We start from the raw sequence: 16,306 nt of genomic DNA, 5'->3' as shown, positions 1-16,306 counted from the left end.
CTGTAAAAGGGGATATCAAGTGTCTGCTGTAGCTTGGATGTCTGTGCTCCTCCCAGTCACTGGGTGAAGGATTTATTCCCAAGGTGATGGTAGATCATAGGAATGGAGCCCTCAGGAGTGGAAGTATTGCTCTTGTAATAGAGCCCCAAGAAACCCTTGCCCCTTAATCTTTGTGAAGTTATACTGAGATGACAGCTGTGTATGAGAACATAGGCCCTCACCACACACTGCATCTGCTGGTGTTGTGTGGAAAATACATTTCTCTTATTTAGAAGTTACTTGCTGTGGTGGTTTGAATGAAAACAGTTTCTGTAGGCTCCTAAGGAGCAGTAGTATTAGGAGGTGTGGCCTTGTTGAGTGGGTGTGGCCTTGTTGAGTGGGTGTGGCCTTGACGAGTGGGTGTGGCCTTGTTGAAAGAATAGGCTTTGAGGTCTCAGAAGCTCAAGCAAGGCCTAGTGGCTCTGTCTCTTGCTGCTGCCTTTGGGTCAAGATGTAGAACTTCCAGTTCCTTCTTCAGCACCATGTCTGCCTGTGTGCTGCCATGTTTCTCACCAAGACAACAATGGAGTAAGCCTCTGAACCGGAAGCCAGCCCCAATTCAGTGCTTTCCTTTAGAAGAGTTGCGGTGATCATGGTATCTCTTCACGTGATAAAACCTTAACTAAGACATTCACTCTGTGCTGCTTTGTCCTAGCAGCTCTGGCAGAAGTGACACTACTCAAGAGTGCCGTGGTAAAGACAAAAAAAGCGCAAGATGAGACCTGTCTGGCCATGTTCTTCCTGTGTCTACACGGCCGTTGTCTAACAGCTGCCTGCCGTCCTAGCCTCCACAACCAGCGGGCACTCGGAAAGGAAGGATGTTAAAGCCCTTTGCTCAGAGCTATTGAGTATCAGCCCTGCCTCCAGCTGATGATAATGCCCTAGTGGTGGTCCTAAATTGGTCGCTGCCCTAAATCCAGCCCGGTAAGCTGTCGATAGACGCTGGCACCATGCCATCTGGGTTTCGCCTCAGCTCTCCCCTCCCCACCTCTTCAAGGTCTGATTACTTGTTTCTTCTCTTAAAGACGCTTTTGTCTGGATTCAGAAGTAAGAGCTCTCAGTGAGAACAGCTTACGTATACGTGTTCATCAATATGTTCTGGGTTTTGTTTGTTTGTTTGTTTGTTTGTTTCCTTCTTTCTGGTGCCTAAAAGTTTAGCATATTCAAATAGTAGCCTCCTCGTTTTTGTTTTGTTTTTTGTTTTTTTGTTGTTGTTGTTTTTGTTTTTTTGCTGTTGTTTTGTTGTTGGTTTTTTTTGTTTGTTTGTTTCTTTCTTAGTGCCTTGTTTGTTCGGAGCAGGGTGGCAGTGTTTGTGTTGCAGGATCTGTGGAGTACTAAACCTTGGATGCTTTGGCTTGGGTTCTGGGCTTATTTCTATCAGGTTTCCAGCCTGTAGGTCGAGACCACTTTGGGGGTCCAGTGACCCTTTCACAGGGGTCATGTAACACCATCAGAAATATCAGACATTTACATCATGATTTGTAACAGTAGCAGAATTACAGTTATGAAATAGCAACAAAAATAATTGTACCATTGGGGGTCCCCGCCACATGAGGAACCATATTAAAGGGTAGAAGCATTAAGGAAGGTTGAGCGTCTTAAACGTTAAGGGCTTTCTGCCTACAGGTTAGCAGGCATCTTCTGTAAAGAGCTTGTGAAGTTCCTGATTCTGCTGGCTTTTTTGAGCCCGGTCACTGAGGCACAGTAGCATGTCAGCCCAGGAGCAGACATATATGTCCCCTTTCCTCATGTCTGTCCACTCTTCACCCAGAGCATCCGCAGCCACTTCTATGGCCATACGTTTTCTCATAGAAAGTATGAGGTGTGCCTCAGGGTCCACTCCAGTGAGTTCCTGACACCCTGCCTGGAAAGGACACAGCCATCTTCATCCTGGTACAGCTGACCACCTACAAGGTGCCAGGACGCAGAGAGGCTCTGCCCCTTATTAATGCCTTGGGTGATGCCTTAGTCAGAGTTTCTATTCCTGCAAAAACATCACAACCAAGAAGCAAGCTGGGGAGGTAAGGGTTCATTCAGCTTACACAGCAGACGGGGCTGAGTAGGCTTTATCAGGTCAGGCCGGGAGAGAGCCCAGGGCCGCCAAAAGAAGAAATAAGCTTAATTCAAGGTTTCCCGAATAAACCATTAAAAGGAAGAAACTCCCTGGTGTTGCGTCCTCTTTGCTGGCGAGGGTGGACGTGACAAGGACTGGAACTCAAGCAGGTCAGGAAGTAGGAGCTGATGCAGAGGCCATGGAGGGATGTTTCTTACTGGTTTGCTCAGCCTGCTCTCTTATAGAACCCAAGACTACCAGCCACAGAGATGGCACCACCCACAAGGTCACTAATTGAGAAAATGCCCCACAGCTGGATCTCATGGAGACACTTCCCCAACTGAAGCTCCTTTCTCTGTGATAACTCCAGCCTGTGTCAAGTTGATACACAAAACCAGTCAGTGCAGGTGAATTGTTTTATCTTTCCTTCACTTAATTCCTCATTTTCAAAGGATGAGAATACGTAGCCGTTATGTGTATGGTTATTGTATAGGTGCCATAATTTAAAAAAAAAGGTATCGCTAACAGTAATGAGCATCTCTTGTCATTGGGATAGAAATTACTGGGATTCCACATTATGTTGTGATGCATAAGTGAAATAAATTGCATATGAAGTATTAATGCTAAACTCATCCCGGTGCAGTTGCTATAGGTCCTCTTGAGAACCTGCTCAGTTTCTCTGAAGCCCCAGCCTTCATTGCAGCCATGCAACGGGTGTGGTATGCCTGCCACTGGATTCCCAGCCCCTCGTGGAGAATGTGCGAGTCTTTTACATTGTCCCGCCCCCAGCATAACTCTGGATGACACTCTGGTCTTCTCAAGATGGGGTTCTGCTGGTGTGTGCCATTCTGTAGTGGTGCAGAGGTCTCGCCTAAGAAACTGTTACCCTACCATCATGATACTGAGCCTGTGTCTGGCCTCTCCTCAGCTTCCACACTGCTTTGGCCCTGGACGTCTTTACTGAGTTCCTAGCTGTTGTGGTGTGCAGTTTTAGAAGTGTCTACCTTGACACAACCTTGGAATAACTTTGTAAGCTTTTGTTCATGAAAGTCAGTAGGAGTGTCTGTACGCTTCAGATGGGGAGGGACTAAAGCTCCTCTACATTTTCTTTTATAATAGCTTTATTGAGATATAATCCATATGTCATACATATCACTCATGTGGAATGTAATTGACTTACACAGTTGTGCAACTGTCACCATGATCAAATCTAGAACAGTCCCACGCCACCTTTCCCCCAAATATTTTCTAGCAATTGACTGTCATGAGAATTTTGGTTTCTTTAAAAATCCAGTTGTGGAGGCTGGAAAGATGGCTCAGTGGTTCAGAGCACTGACTGCTCTTCCAGAGGTCCTGAATTCAATTCCCAGCAACCACATGGTGGCTCACAACCATCTGTAATGGGATGCCCTGTTTTGGTGTGTCTAAAGGGAGTTGTAGTGTATTCATATAAATAAATCTTTTATAAAAACTTCAGTTATGGTTTTCTTTTAATCTGAGGTGTGGGATATGAGGCTGCTTCTGTTTGTCTGTAGCCATTAACTATTTGTCTGTAGCCATTAACTATTTGTCTTGTGTGCTGGGTGGGTGGGTGGTGGGTGTATGATTTTTGCCAGCTGTAGATAGTTAAAGTCTAGAGAGGGTATAAATGGGAGCGACCTGAGAGGGCCTGTGGCTGCTTCCCACTGCTGCTGCTGCTGTCCCTGCTGCTGTGTTGTTTGCTATTGCTTGTTTGCTGGACTGCTGGGTATTCTGACGTCAAAGATTGATTACACTTGCCAGGAAGAACCCAACGACCCTAATCAGCAGGAACTAGCCTGTAGCAGTCTACGCCCCCTTTCCCCACTAACCTTCTTTCTCTCCTACCAAGTGATGGGAGGTTAGCAGAAATTAGGGTGGGATAAGGGTTGGAAGGGATATAAAGTGATAAGAACCCAATAAAATAATAAAACAAAAACACCAACAGCTGACTCTCATGTCTCCTAGCTCCATGCCCCACAGATCTATGTTTTCCCCATAGATTTGCCTACTCGGGACATCTGCACATGGGCATTATGTGGCCTTTTATAACAAGTGTTTTGTTAGCAGGATTTTAAGGTTTGTCCATGCTCTAGCTCATGTCGGCACCTCATTTTTTTGCCAATGCCAAGTCATTTTTACCCTTTTCTACTTGTAAGCACATAATTGATTTAGCTTCTTGTGCCCCTACATCACAGAGCTGCCAAGAAACTCAGCTTCAGTCATTCCTCTACCTCTCTGGCACGTGGTGCCAAGTGTTTGGGCTCTCAGGCAGAGCTGCAGTGTCAGGGATCCAGGAAGCCATTAGTCTGATGACCATGTGGGTTATGAGATGTCTCTGCTCCCTTCCTGACGTTCTTTAATTAGCAACTTTGGCCTTTTTGCTAATCTTTGGAATATGGGGACTAGTGTGCTTGGGGAAGCCAGGGCTAATGTTCTACTTAAAAAAAAATGCCAGGAAGTGGTGGCACACGCCTTTAATCCCAGAAATAAGGAGGCAGAGGCAGGAGGATCTCTGAGTCCAAGGCCAGCCTGGTCTACAGAGTGAGTTTGAGGACAGTTAAGGCTTCACAGAGAAACTTTTTTTGTCTCTCCGTGAAAGAAAAAAGTGTGGATGTGTGCACGGTATGGAAGCCACAGGCAACCTTGGTAGTACCCTTCAGGAGCTGCCCACCTCGTTCTCTGACTCAGGGTCACTCACTGGAGCCTGAAGCCTGTTGTCAGTGAGGCTGAGCTGGCTGGTCAGTGAGCCCCAGGGAAGCTCCTGTCCTTCCCCCCACCCCCCATTACTGAGATTACAAGTGCACAGCGCATGTCACAATATCCGGCTTTTAGGTGGGTGCGGGTGACTAAAGTCAGGCTCTCATGCCTGTTGGTAAAGGCTTTTCTGCCCGAGCATCTCTTGAGCTCCTAACATTTCATACCATGGAACAGCAGTGTCCAGAATCAGGTGGAATATGCTGTGTTCTCAGAGACAATGTATTACATACAATGTCCTCAGAGACAATGTATTACATTATAGTGTCCTCAGAGACAATGTGTTACATACAATGTCCTCAGAGACAATGTATTACATACAATGTCCTCAGAGACAATGTATTATAATGCAATGTCCTTAGAGACAATGTGTTACATACAATGTCCTCAGAGACAATGTATTACATACAATGTCCTCAGAGACAATGTATTACATACAATGTCCTCAGAGACAATGTATTACATACAATGTTCTCAGAGACAATGTATTACATACAATGTCCTCAGAGACAATGCATTACATACAATGTCCTCAGAGACAATGTAGTACATACAATGTCCTCAGAGACAATGTAGTACATACAATGTCCTTAGAGACAATGTTTTATAGTGCAATGCCCTCAGAGCAATGTATTATGTACAATGTCCTCAGAGACAATCTATTACATACAATGTCCTCAGAGACAATCTATTACACGCAGTGTCCTCAGAGACAATGCATTACATTACAGTGTCCTACAAGAGAATGCCTGAGACCTTGAATTCTGATTCCTCCATTGACTCGGAGGGAATCTTGTTGTACACAGGGGTGCCCTTTCCTCAGACTGAACGAGCTTCTACTATTATTTTAGACTCCTGAAAACAAAAGGCAGGATTTTCATTCTTAAGTTTTCCCAGAGTGAGAGAAACGTATCTCAGGATGGAAAACAGATGAGAGATTATGTTAATACAAAAAGTACCTTGCTTCAGAGTTCACTTATTTAAATCTCAGTGTAGCTTAATAATGTATTTGAACATTTTATATTAATTTGTCTTTTTTTTTTTAATTCTAGACCAGTGACTGAGACTCTTTCCAAAGTCACAAATACCTGTCAGTTTTCTCTGATGACTTAAAAATTCTTGAAAATCATCCATTCCTATATGATAACAGACTCGTCAGCAACTGGATTTTTTTTTCTGCTTAAACTTTTCTTTTGATGACACTGAAATGATCTGATCTACACTACTGTGTGTGTTTATTTCTGCATATATTACACATTCTGTGTCAATTACTTATTTTATTTCTGTTATACAATTCTATTGTAACTATTTTTCAAGTTTTAGTCTTCTATATTCCTTTTATTTTTTAAGGCTTGCTTATCTTTATGTGTGTATTTGATCTGCACAAATTATGTGCCCAGTGTGTGTGCCTGATGCCTGCAGAGCTCAGGTCCCCTGGAACTAGAGTTACACGTTTGTGAGCTGAAATGTGGCTCTGGAACTGAACCCGGGTCCTCTCCTAGGAGCAGCAGGGCTCTCCACTGCTGAGCCATCATTTCTGCTTCTCCTTTGTATGCTGAGAAATGACTGAATTTCCCCAAAACCCTTTGCTTATCTGGGCTGTATCTACTCATGCTAGAAATATTTATGAAATAATTATTAACTTATTTTAAAACAACAGCAAATTCATCGGACATAACACAAATAACACACTTCTGATGAAAAATTCAGACAAGAAAAATGTGTGCCCTGTTCTATTTTATATTTCCACCTCAAATTTTTCCTAATGAGTGGCTGAGGTGGCAGCCAGATTCTTTTGTTTTCTCTATCCTTCCCAGCCCCTCCCCCCTCCCCCCTTCCTCAGATCCAGTCTTCTGTTTCCCTTCAGTAAAGGGCGAGCCTCCCAGGGATATCAAACACACATGGCTTGTCAAATTACATGACTAGGCACCTCTCCTCATATTAAGGCTGGGCAAGGCAAGTCAGTAGGAGGAAAAAGCTGACAAAAGAGTCAGAGAGGGCTCCCCTCTCCAGCCCCTCCCCCACTGTTCCCAATGTTAGGAGTCCCATAAGAATTCCAAGCTACACACAACCATAACATATCTGTGGCTGCCAGATTCTTAGAGACAGATTTCCATTTGGTCTGGTGCGATATGTTGGTTTTGCTGAAGTACGTGGGAAATGGAAATCTGGTGTTACAGGGTGATTTAGAAAGGGCATACTATGTTAATGACCCTCTTGGGTAATTCCATCCACTATCCAACCTCTTGATCCAGCATTGTAGGGGAGTACCAGGATAGAGAAATGGGAGGTGGTGATTGTGGAATAGGTGGAGGGAAGAGGGCTTATGGGACATATAAGGGAGGGGGGAACCGGGAAAGGGGAAAGCATTTGGGATGTTAACAAAGAATATAGAAAATAAATAAATTTAAAAAAGAAATAGATTCACAAACATGAATCTACCTTTTTTTTTTGTAGTGACAAACTCACCTTTTTTGTTGTTTTTAAGCAAATGTCTGATAAGTTGGAACAAAGTTTCTTTAAAGCAACAGTAACATTTCATGCTTGCAACATAAATCACAACACAATTATCCCCTCCCTCACTCCCCTAGTAACAACTGTAATACTTCTTTATGCAGGAGAAATGCCTTAGACATATTTCCCAGCTTGTGACATAGGACATGGTATAGAATCATACTTTCATGTTGAGATTTAGTAAAACTGGTAATTTAGTGCTTTGTCAGGGAACAGGCTTCATTGAATCTGTGTGTAAGAAAATGCTCAGGTTGATGGGCACAGTCCTTTTTAGCCCCCTTCCCTTGTCTATCTCATCGGGGTTTTGCTGTGTAACCCAGGCGGACCTCAAATTCATGATCTTCCTGCCTCAGCATCCTGAGGGCTGGGATGACAGAAGTGTGTGATACTGCTGCTCCCTCTCGCGCTTCTCCCCACTTCCTCCCTTTCAGTCTCTTTCCTTTATTCATTTATCATGAACACACAACAGTAGAAAACACATTGATGTCTGGGTTCAGTTTGGGGGTCATGGCCTTGTCTTATGTTTTGCCATGACTGTAAATGTCCACACAGCAAATCATGCCTTTAATATGATCGTGAATGCCTTTGCTCTCACAGATTCCCTAAACTGTTCCCAGGATGCTGCAGACTACTTTCAGGAAGGGGGAAAGAAGGGAAAGGAAGGTTCCAGATGACCAGGGTGCTTCTTCCTGACACATTGCTAAGACAATGTGTCCACGTTTCCTGGCATGTGCCTGCTGCCCTCCTCTCTGTCCTGGCTGTCCCTGGTGTGATCAGGAATGTCTTTGGGGGCCCCTGATACTGAGCAGGCATTGTCCCTTGCTCTGCCACCAGCTCCTGTGGATTGTCTTTGCCTTTTACAAAGTAAGGATCTGGTGATGAAGTCGCTGGCATGTGCTTCGGAATTCTGAGTAAACTAAAGCCTCTAGAAAGATGGCTGGCTGAAAGAAGTGGATATTTGGAAGCATTTGTTCCTTAATGGAGGGCTGGATTAGTTACTTTGAATATTTTTCTTTGGCTTCATTTTGTCTGGCTTAGAACTGGGAGGTTGAGGGAAAGTTTCTGACATTCTAGGTTAGCCATCGGACCTGTATGCAGGATAGCCTTCCCTCAGCCCTGCCTAGCACAAACCTCTATGGAATTTTTGATTTATGAGTCTATGGGACTCCCTTCCAAACTCTTGAGGGCTTATGTGTATAAAAAAAAAATGGCATTTGGCAGCTGGAATCAAGGGTCCAGTTCCTCGCCATGTCCCCCTATTGAGGCCAAAGAGTCTGTGTGGGAAGAAGAACCGCTTACCTGTGAGAATAGGGAACTAATGGGAATAAATGTGTTGGGGGAGTTCTGAGCTAACTATGCTAGAATAAGCTTTTATTCACATCTGAAATTTTGTTTGTGTTGTGCAGATTTAGTAGAATTGGTTTAGAACCATCAGCTGTGGCAGACTCTAAGAGTCCCAGACTGGCTGTTCTCTTCAAAACCTCATTGGTTTATTAAAACCTCGCATTACCAAAGACCTCCCATGTGCCAGTGTTACAATAGACCTGGAAATGGAGCAGTGAATCAAACAGACCCAGCCCCTGTATTCATGAAGCTTCTTGTCTAAAAGAAAGAAATAAAAACCAATAAAACCATGACAAAAATCTGAGCATAAATGCTAGTATTAGCCAGAAGAGTGTAGGAAGCAGACACAGCAGGGCAATGAGGCTGTGTTTGAGAAGGATCCAGAAGGCCTGGGTGGGAGAGGATCTGAAGCAGAGATTCAGGAAGCCCAGGGGTCCATCCATGGTCTGAAGAACAGAATGAGGATGGTTGGCCTGAGTGTAGTGAGCAAGAGAAAGGGAAGACAACTGCTGGTGAGGTCAGAAGCTCTGGAGAAGGGAGGGCTGGGGTGGGGGAGGGGGGAGGGAGAGGAAGGGGGAGGCAAGGGGAAGAATGGGGGGAGAAACATTTTCATGGTGATTTCTTCTTTCTCTTCTTCCTCTTCTTCTCCTTCTTCCTCCTCTTCTTTTTCTTTCTTCTTTTGCCTCCTCTTCCTCTTCCTTATTCTTACCTTTGAGAACGGATTTCTTGCAGCCAAGGCTGGCCTCAAACTCATTACAAAGTCAAGGATGACCTTGAACTACTGATCTTGACTGTACCTTCTAAGAGTGGGGGAGTAGTTGTATACCCCACCATCCCTGCATTTGGTGCCTCTTTGACTCCTCACTAATTGCAAAGCTGAGGGTTTCATATCATGACCTAATTGTCAACCGCAATGTCTATCTAAATAGCCCCCATACTGGAGTTTCTACATACTACCCCATACTGGAGTTTCAAAATCTGGGGACAAAACCTTCAGTCTATAGGAGTCAGACATTTGTATTATATTGTAAACAGGATAAGAAACAATCAGAAGGTTGAAGATAGAGCATAGCACAACCTGTATGAATTTCTACTTGACTCTGGATATGTGTGTGTGTGTGTGTGTGTGTGTGTGTGTGTGTGTGATTGATTGGTTGGTTGGAGGGGTCAACAATCGTGACCGGGGTCAAGAGGTGCCATTGAGAGGCTACGGTGATGGGCTGGCTAGGTGACAAGATGATAGAAATGGAGGGAAGAAGCTTTTGAAGACATGGTTTAGGGTTAGAGACAAACTTAAGGCACTGAAACTGAAACTCATTTTCCCTCTGTGCTGCTGAATGGATGCAGAAGCAGAAGACAGGATGTCTACGACTACAGAGGAACAAGTCTGAGGGAGGGGGAAGAGGCAACCATCAGATGCTCTTTGATCATGGAAAACAAAATTGTTGTTTTCTATGTTGTATCACAGACAACTGTGCTCAGCTGTAGGGAACTGAAACCTAACAGACCACACCTTAAGCAAGTCAGCTATTTAATTAATCAAGTCATCTTGCACACAGTAGCACTCCAAAGATAGACAGACCTAGCCAGGATGACAGTCTGTGAGGCACTGAGACCCCAGGCATATGACCTCTTCTCCTTGGTCCTCCTTCCTCTGCCTCTCACCCTCGTCGATGTGATCTGGATGCAGCAGCCCTGGGCATCAACGGCATCAGCACTTAAGGTTAAAGACCGGCTAGGTTAAAAAAGGAAGGGGATATGACGTGGAAAATTCTGGATTCTTTGGAGACTTGGTTGTGTCCTGTGATGTTTTTCCGGAAAGTATCTTATGAAATGTTTTGTTGAAGCAGACGTGAAGGAAGACATGTTGCTGAGAACAGACATGTGGTGATTTTCTGGAAGCTGCCTGGCCAAAGGGCATGTGATGTTTCGCTGGCGCGGGATGCTGGAGAGCACATGTGATGTCTGGAAAGGGTACAGCCCAGTAGACAGTGGGCTTCGCTCTTGCCCCTTGTTGCTGGTCTCCATTGAGCTTTGCTGTCGCTGGTCTTTGCTGGTGACTCTCTGGCACTGGCTCGCTTTGCCTTCCTTGCTGAAATACACCAAAGAACTCATGATATTCCGGCAGCTTCTTGCTGCTTCTGCGGACTCAAGCCAATTGGAAGTTTCTTCTGGACCAAACTGACACTGCTGATTTGAAAACGGTGTTTGCGAGTGGACTGAGCTACTGCTGCTGATTTCTGTGAACTGAGCTGCTGATATCCTGACAAATGAAGATGGGACTCACCACCAAAGAACTCTTTCTAAACAGGTCTACATCCCCTTTGCCCTATTAACCTTTCCTTTCTACTATCTCTGGTGGGTGGTGGGCTAGAAGGGAGGTTAAAGCATTTAAGAATCCTTATTAAAATAGATTTTGAAAAATCTGAGCATACAGGGAAACATATGCCTTAGGAAAGTAAAAGCTTTCCCAGAAACTCCCAGCAGAATTGTAAAAATCTCAGAGACCAGAATTACCTATGAATAACTCTAGATCAAGGAGGCTAAGGTTTTGCTTGGACACACTGGCCCGCTGGACGCAATTAGGACACCTTCATCAGTAGGGGGTGAGAGGACATTGTGGGTCCAGGCAGCCAATAGCATTGTCAAGGACATGTTATATTGCCTGGTGGACATTCCCATGGAAAGCCTTGTGAGGTTGGGAAAACAAGCGTGGAGGGAGAGCAGAAGTGACGGTAAGAGCTTGGGTGTGTATCAGTTACTCGCTCATGTCTGACCATACACACACAGACACACACACACACACACACGACACATGCAGCAAGCCCTGTAAGGAAGTGTCGTGGCTAATCTTCACTGTCCACTTGACAGGATTTAGAATCACCATAGAAACCAACTTCTGGGCAAAGAACTTCCTAGAGTAGGTTGACCCAACTAAATGTAGGTAGCACAATCCTGTGGGCTGGAACCCTGGACTCAATACAAGGGAGAGTCTTAGATTTATCAAAACTTACTCTAATAAGGGTTCTCAAACACTTCCATCCCCAACCCCTTCTAGCCTGCCATCCAAAAGCAGGGAACAAAGGACAGTAAATAGGACAGGGGATGTGGACCTGTTTAGAGGTAGTTCCTTGGAGAGATTCCAATCTCCATTTATCAGGATACCAACAGTCCAGTTTGGTAGTGTCAGGAGACCAAACAGCAGCGGTGGCATGATCCGGCAGAAACAGCCAGACCTCTGTCGAATCTGCACGAGTTAGCAGGAGTCACCAGAACAAGCTGCGAAGGTCTCTGCCGTGTCTCTCAATGATCAGTGAAGACAGGAGACCAACTAAGCGTTGCTAGGTTAGCTGTGCAAGTGTCCTGTCACACTCTCTCTAAAGGTCACATGTTCCTCCTACAGATCTTGACTCAGCAAAATGCCACGGGAGTGTGCATCACATGACATGACCAGAAGCTTCCACTTCAAGTGCTAGAGTTCATCTCTCTCTGCTTCCTGATTTTGGATGTCATGTGATCTGCTGCCTCGTGCTCCAGCCACTGCCCCTTCGCTGCCATGATAGACTGCACCTGATTCTGGGCCAAAATAAGCCCTTCTTTTCTTAAGCTGCTTTTACAATGACTAGAACCACTTCAAAGAACCAAATCTAGAAACTTCCCTACAGACATACCAAGATGTTTGTCTCCTAGGCCATTTCTAGATTCTACCACATAGATAATTTATAGTAACCATCACAGGAAGTTATTAGGGTGTGGCTATATTAAAATCCAAGAGGGAATATGACATAAATTAGGAAGAGAATATGGTTTGGAACTTGTCAATTTTGGATTTATTATTGTGATTTGACTCAATTAATTTTATTACCTTAATAACATTTTAATATATACTTTCCCTATATCAGAAACTGAAACTGTTTTGGACTCTCAAAACTCCCAAAGATGTTTTTTTTTTTTTTTTTTTTTTTTTTTTTTGCAAGAGGTTTACAGATGTGAAGAAAGCACTTTAGTTTTATAGTCTTTTGGTTTTTTTTTGTTGTTGTTGTTTTTGTTTTTTTTTTTGTTACATACTAACGTTAACTCACTGTTCTAGTTTTATTTCTGTCGTTGTGATAAACACCCCGAGAAAAAGCAGCTTTGGGGAGGAGAGGTTTATTTTCACTTGTTGCTCCAGATTACAGTCAATCACTGAAGGAAGTCAAGGTAAGGACCCAAGGGAGGAACTCGAAGGCAGGCCTGCTTACCATTTCACACAGCACTGCCTTCAACCAAGGAGTTGATTTCATAGCCAAGAAGTATAGCAGTAATGGAGTATGTTGTTTGCTTGCGAGCTAAAAGACAGGCTTACACTTAAACCAGCCTCGGTTTCAATTCAGGAACACCAGCCTAGGGATTGTGCCACCCACATTGGACTGACCCTCCTCTATCAATTAACAATCAAGACACGCCCCCACAGACGTGCCCACCAGTCAGTCTGGGATAGGTAATTCCTCAGTTTAGCATCTCCTCTCAGATGGGTCTTGGACCGTGTGAAGTTGAGAGTTAAACTAATGTGGACCCAGTTACATAGACTTATTATAATGTGTCTGAGTAACTGTGATAGCTTTACAACAGATTCTTTCTTTTTTTGTTGTTGTTGTTTTTTGTGTTTTTTGTTGTTTGTTTGTTTGTTTTCTGAGACAGGGTTTCTCTGTGTAGCTCTGTCTGTCCTGGAACTCACCAGGCTGGCCTTGAACTCAGAAATCTGCCTGCCTCTGCCTCCCAAGTGCTGGCATTAAAGGAGTGCACCAATTCACTTTTTAAAGTGAGGACATAAGTAATTTACTGTGAGCAATATACTGGCTATGTATGAAGGTTGGCAATTAAAATTAATGTAATGCATTGCAGAAAGTTAAATTAATTTGGGGGGGGGGCAAAAGACCTGAAAATTACTTGTCATGTGACTCTGGTTTAGACTAGGGCTGAAGAGTCCTTTCTGGACTTAATTTCTACCTCTTATTTCTCTTGGGAATCCCAAGGGTGCTGATTGTTATCCAAATTAAGTCCATCTTTTCCACCTCCAGGTCCTTCCCCTGAATCGTGTTCTTCTGTTTTGTTTTGTTTTGCTTTTCTCAATGAGTCACTCTCTTATTCTTTTGACCTATGCGAGAACTCAAGGTGCCATTCCAGAGAATTGTGCCCTTCCCTTTACTTGTTCTCAATGACACTTCATGACCCCGTCTTTTTTAATCCATTCTGTCTCCTCTCTGCCAGGTCATCAGCATCTCACCTCTGTTCAGAGGCATCCTCGGTAAAAAGCCATCTCTGTGGTTGGAGTGAGAGAGTCTCCTAAGCAGAGCTGTCCAGTTTGTTATTTGGACGAAGACCCGACCAGCTCTCTTCCAGAGTCCCAATCCCAGTGAGGTTCTACAGCCCAGTCTACTTTAAGTCTCTCAGGCTGAGCCGGCACACACAAGACTCTATATGCAGAGATTCACAGAGCCTACAGAGTGCAAACACATATACCCAGAACGTTAAGACAGGATGACATTTAAGATATTTCTAAACCCAACTCACAATGAAGCTATTATTTTGAGGCCTACCAAGGAATGCCTCAGGACATACAACTATGAAGCACTTTATAGAACCCAGTTTATGAAATTTGGTTTACAGAAAGAAACTGGTTGCATCACCATGACCTATTGGACCTCCTATGACCCAGTACCCACCTTCCTCAGAAGCCTCGGATGACCTCTCCTCGTCGTCGTGAACTTCACGTCTCATAGCAGAAAACCACATCCTGTTCCTGTGTACGGTGTGCCCCTCCCCATGACTCTGGCAGAGCAGTTTCCTCTGTGACATCTCTCTGTTTGGCTACCTATGCCTGTTACTCAACTCTGGGCTTAAGAAATTCCACCCTGAGCTAAGCCTGTGTCTTCTGAGGTCTGGCTACCAAAGCATAAACGTGAACATAACTTGTGTCTGTCTCTTTTTAGTCTACTTTACCTGTGGAAAAAAAAGTCCAAGTGACCATGTTGATGGTAGTGGTGGTGATTTCTTAGCTTCTGTAGAAGAAGCAGGTAGGGCTGAGGAGCTGAGGAACCTGTTGGATGTTTCTGCAGTAGGGGATGGGCTGGGGTGTGAGTTCAGACAGCTTACCCCTAAGACAGCACTTGTACATCTGACAGCAGCATGAGCACTGGCAGTGGGCCCTTGGCAAGTGTTCACTGTTGTATGTTCAGTGTGTGCTCCCTGCATGTCCCCCTGCTAATGTTATGGAAGTTGAGCATGATGTAGCAAAGAGAATCACGTTGTCTATGTTTTACTTCTGGCAAAGCCGGTAATAGAAAAATGGTAGAGCTGAGGGATAACCAGCTAATTTACCAAATTACCCTCAGCATACTTGTTCTCTTAGACATGTGTGCTGGTGCTGACAACCCTTGGTGGTTAGCCTTAGTGGTTAGCTTTGGTGGTTAGCCTTGGTGGTTAGCCTTGGCAGTTAGCCTTGGCGGTTAGCCTTGGCAGAAGGAAAACAACCTGGTGTTTGATGGTGGCTCTCTGTCTTGTCACCTGTCCTTCCATTCGAAGCCCAGTGGGAGTCTCTTGTTGGAAGTTAGTGTGAAATGTTTTCTATCTCAAAGATACTTTCATGTACAAAAAGGGATATGAGTTTGCAAGTGGTGTTAGCAGTTCGATAAAAAGCAAGATTCAAGCACACTACCGTTTCCGCTTGCGCAGAAGTTGTTTTTCAGAGCTACAGATAAATCTGTGATAGTTTCTGTACTTTGAAATATTGCTAGGTGACTTGGGAATAATTGAAGTGTCTTTGAGTGGGTCTCCTCTGAATTGGTATTTTTAATTTAAAAAGTTCAAATACATTATTTTTGTTATGGTCTGTGAAGATCAAAAGTCATCATGGACTGATGAATTATACTTTTGAATTATAAATGAGAAACAAGGGGTCATGGTCTCCATAAGCCTTTTCTTTGCTTCTTAATTAAAATTCCCAGATGAAAGAAAACATTGAAAGCAGAATATTGGCTTATAAATAATAATAATAAAATGATGGTAACTTCCATGGTATAAGCTTTATGATTTTGTTATAGAGTCTATTTTGCATTAGACCAAATAATCCATTGTTTAGAATAAAGACCTGTATAACTTTGTATCCCAGACTAAACCAACACTGGGAATACTTGCAAGGGCCTTGATGTTTGCTTGTTTGGTTTTTTTTTTTTTTTTTTTTTTTTTTACGATGAGCTGTGTCTCCGCATCACTGGGAATCAATCATTTAATTCCCCCTGTGTTACAACTCTTCCATCTTAAAGGGGCATGCTTACTCGTTCCTATTTTCCTCCTCTCTCATAATCAATGAGTTATTTCTTCTCTAACATATACGCAAGAGCTAGCCTGGGCTTGCGCTGGCTTCTCACTGTGGTCTTTCTTCACTCTGATTTCTGTGCTCTCACGGCATACCTGGGACAGCTCTAGAAACCACTCAGGTCAGCAAACAAGTTATCATTGCAGGAAATATTAAAAACTGCAATTCATGTTAATTCATGCCCTGGAGGACACGGGTGGGCTGATCTCATCTCCTGGAGACTC

At 43.9% G+C, this 16,306-nt stretch overlaps 2 long non-coding RNA genes across 4 annotated transcripts in view; both read left to right on the top strand.

Moving 5' to 3' along the window:
• Window positions 1–409: 409 nt before the first annotated feature.
• The window catches only part of LOC127670729 (uncharacterized), a 621,253-nt gene continuing 605,356 nt past the window's right edge, over window positions 410–16,306 (top strand). The window contains exons 1-3 of one of the 3 annotated variants that reach the window (XR_007974598.1): window positions 410–963; window positions 2,338–2,499; window positions 2,736–3,442. This is a non-coding gene — a long non-coding RNA (uncharacterized LOC127670729). Of the gene's footprint in view, window positions 964–2,322; window positions 2,500–2,735; window positions 3,569–16,306 lie in introns of those variants that run through there. The other 2 variants (XR_007974596.1, XR_007974597.1) reach the window with 2 other exon arrangements.
• LOC127670731 (uncharacterized) lies at window positions 10,814–15,777 on the top strand. The gene is made up of 3 exons (XR_007974602.1): window positions 10,814–11,036; window positions 12,129–12,925; window positions 13,976–15,777. It is a non-coding gene; the product is annotated as an uncharacterized LOC127670731 (long non-coding RNA).

Source organism: Apodemus sylvaticus, chromosome 20 (genome assembly GCF_947179515.1).
Source record: "Apodemus sylvaticus chromosome 20, mApoSyl1.1, whole genome shotgun sequence".
NCBI classification, from domain to species: domain Eukaryota; kingdom Metazoa; phylum Chordata; class Mammalia; order Rodentia; family Muridae; genus Apodemus; species Apodemus sylvaticus.
Note: the sequence above shows the minus strand (reverse complement) of the source record. Positions and strands in the feature narration are given on the sequence as shown.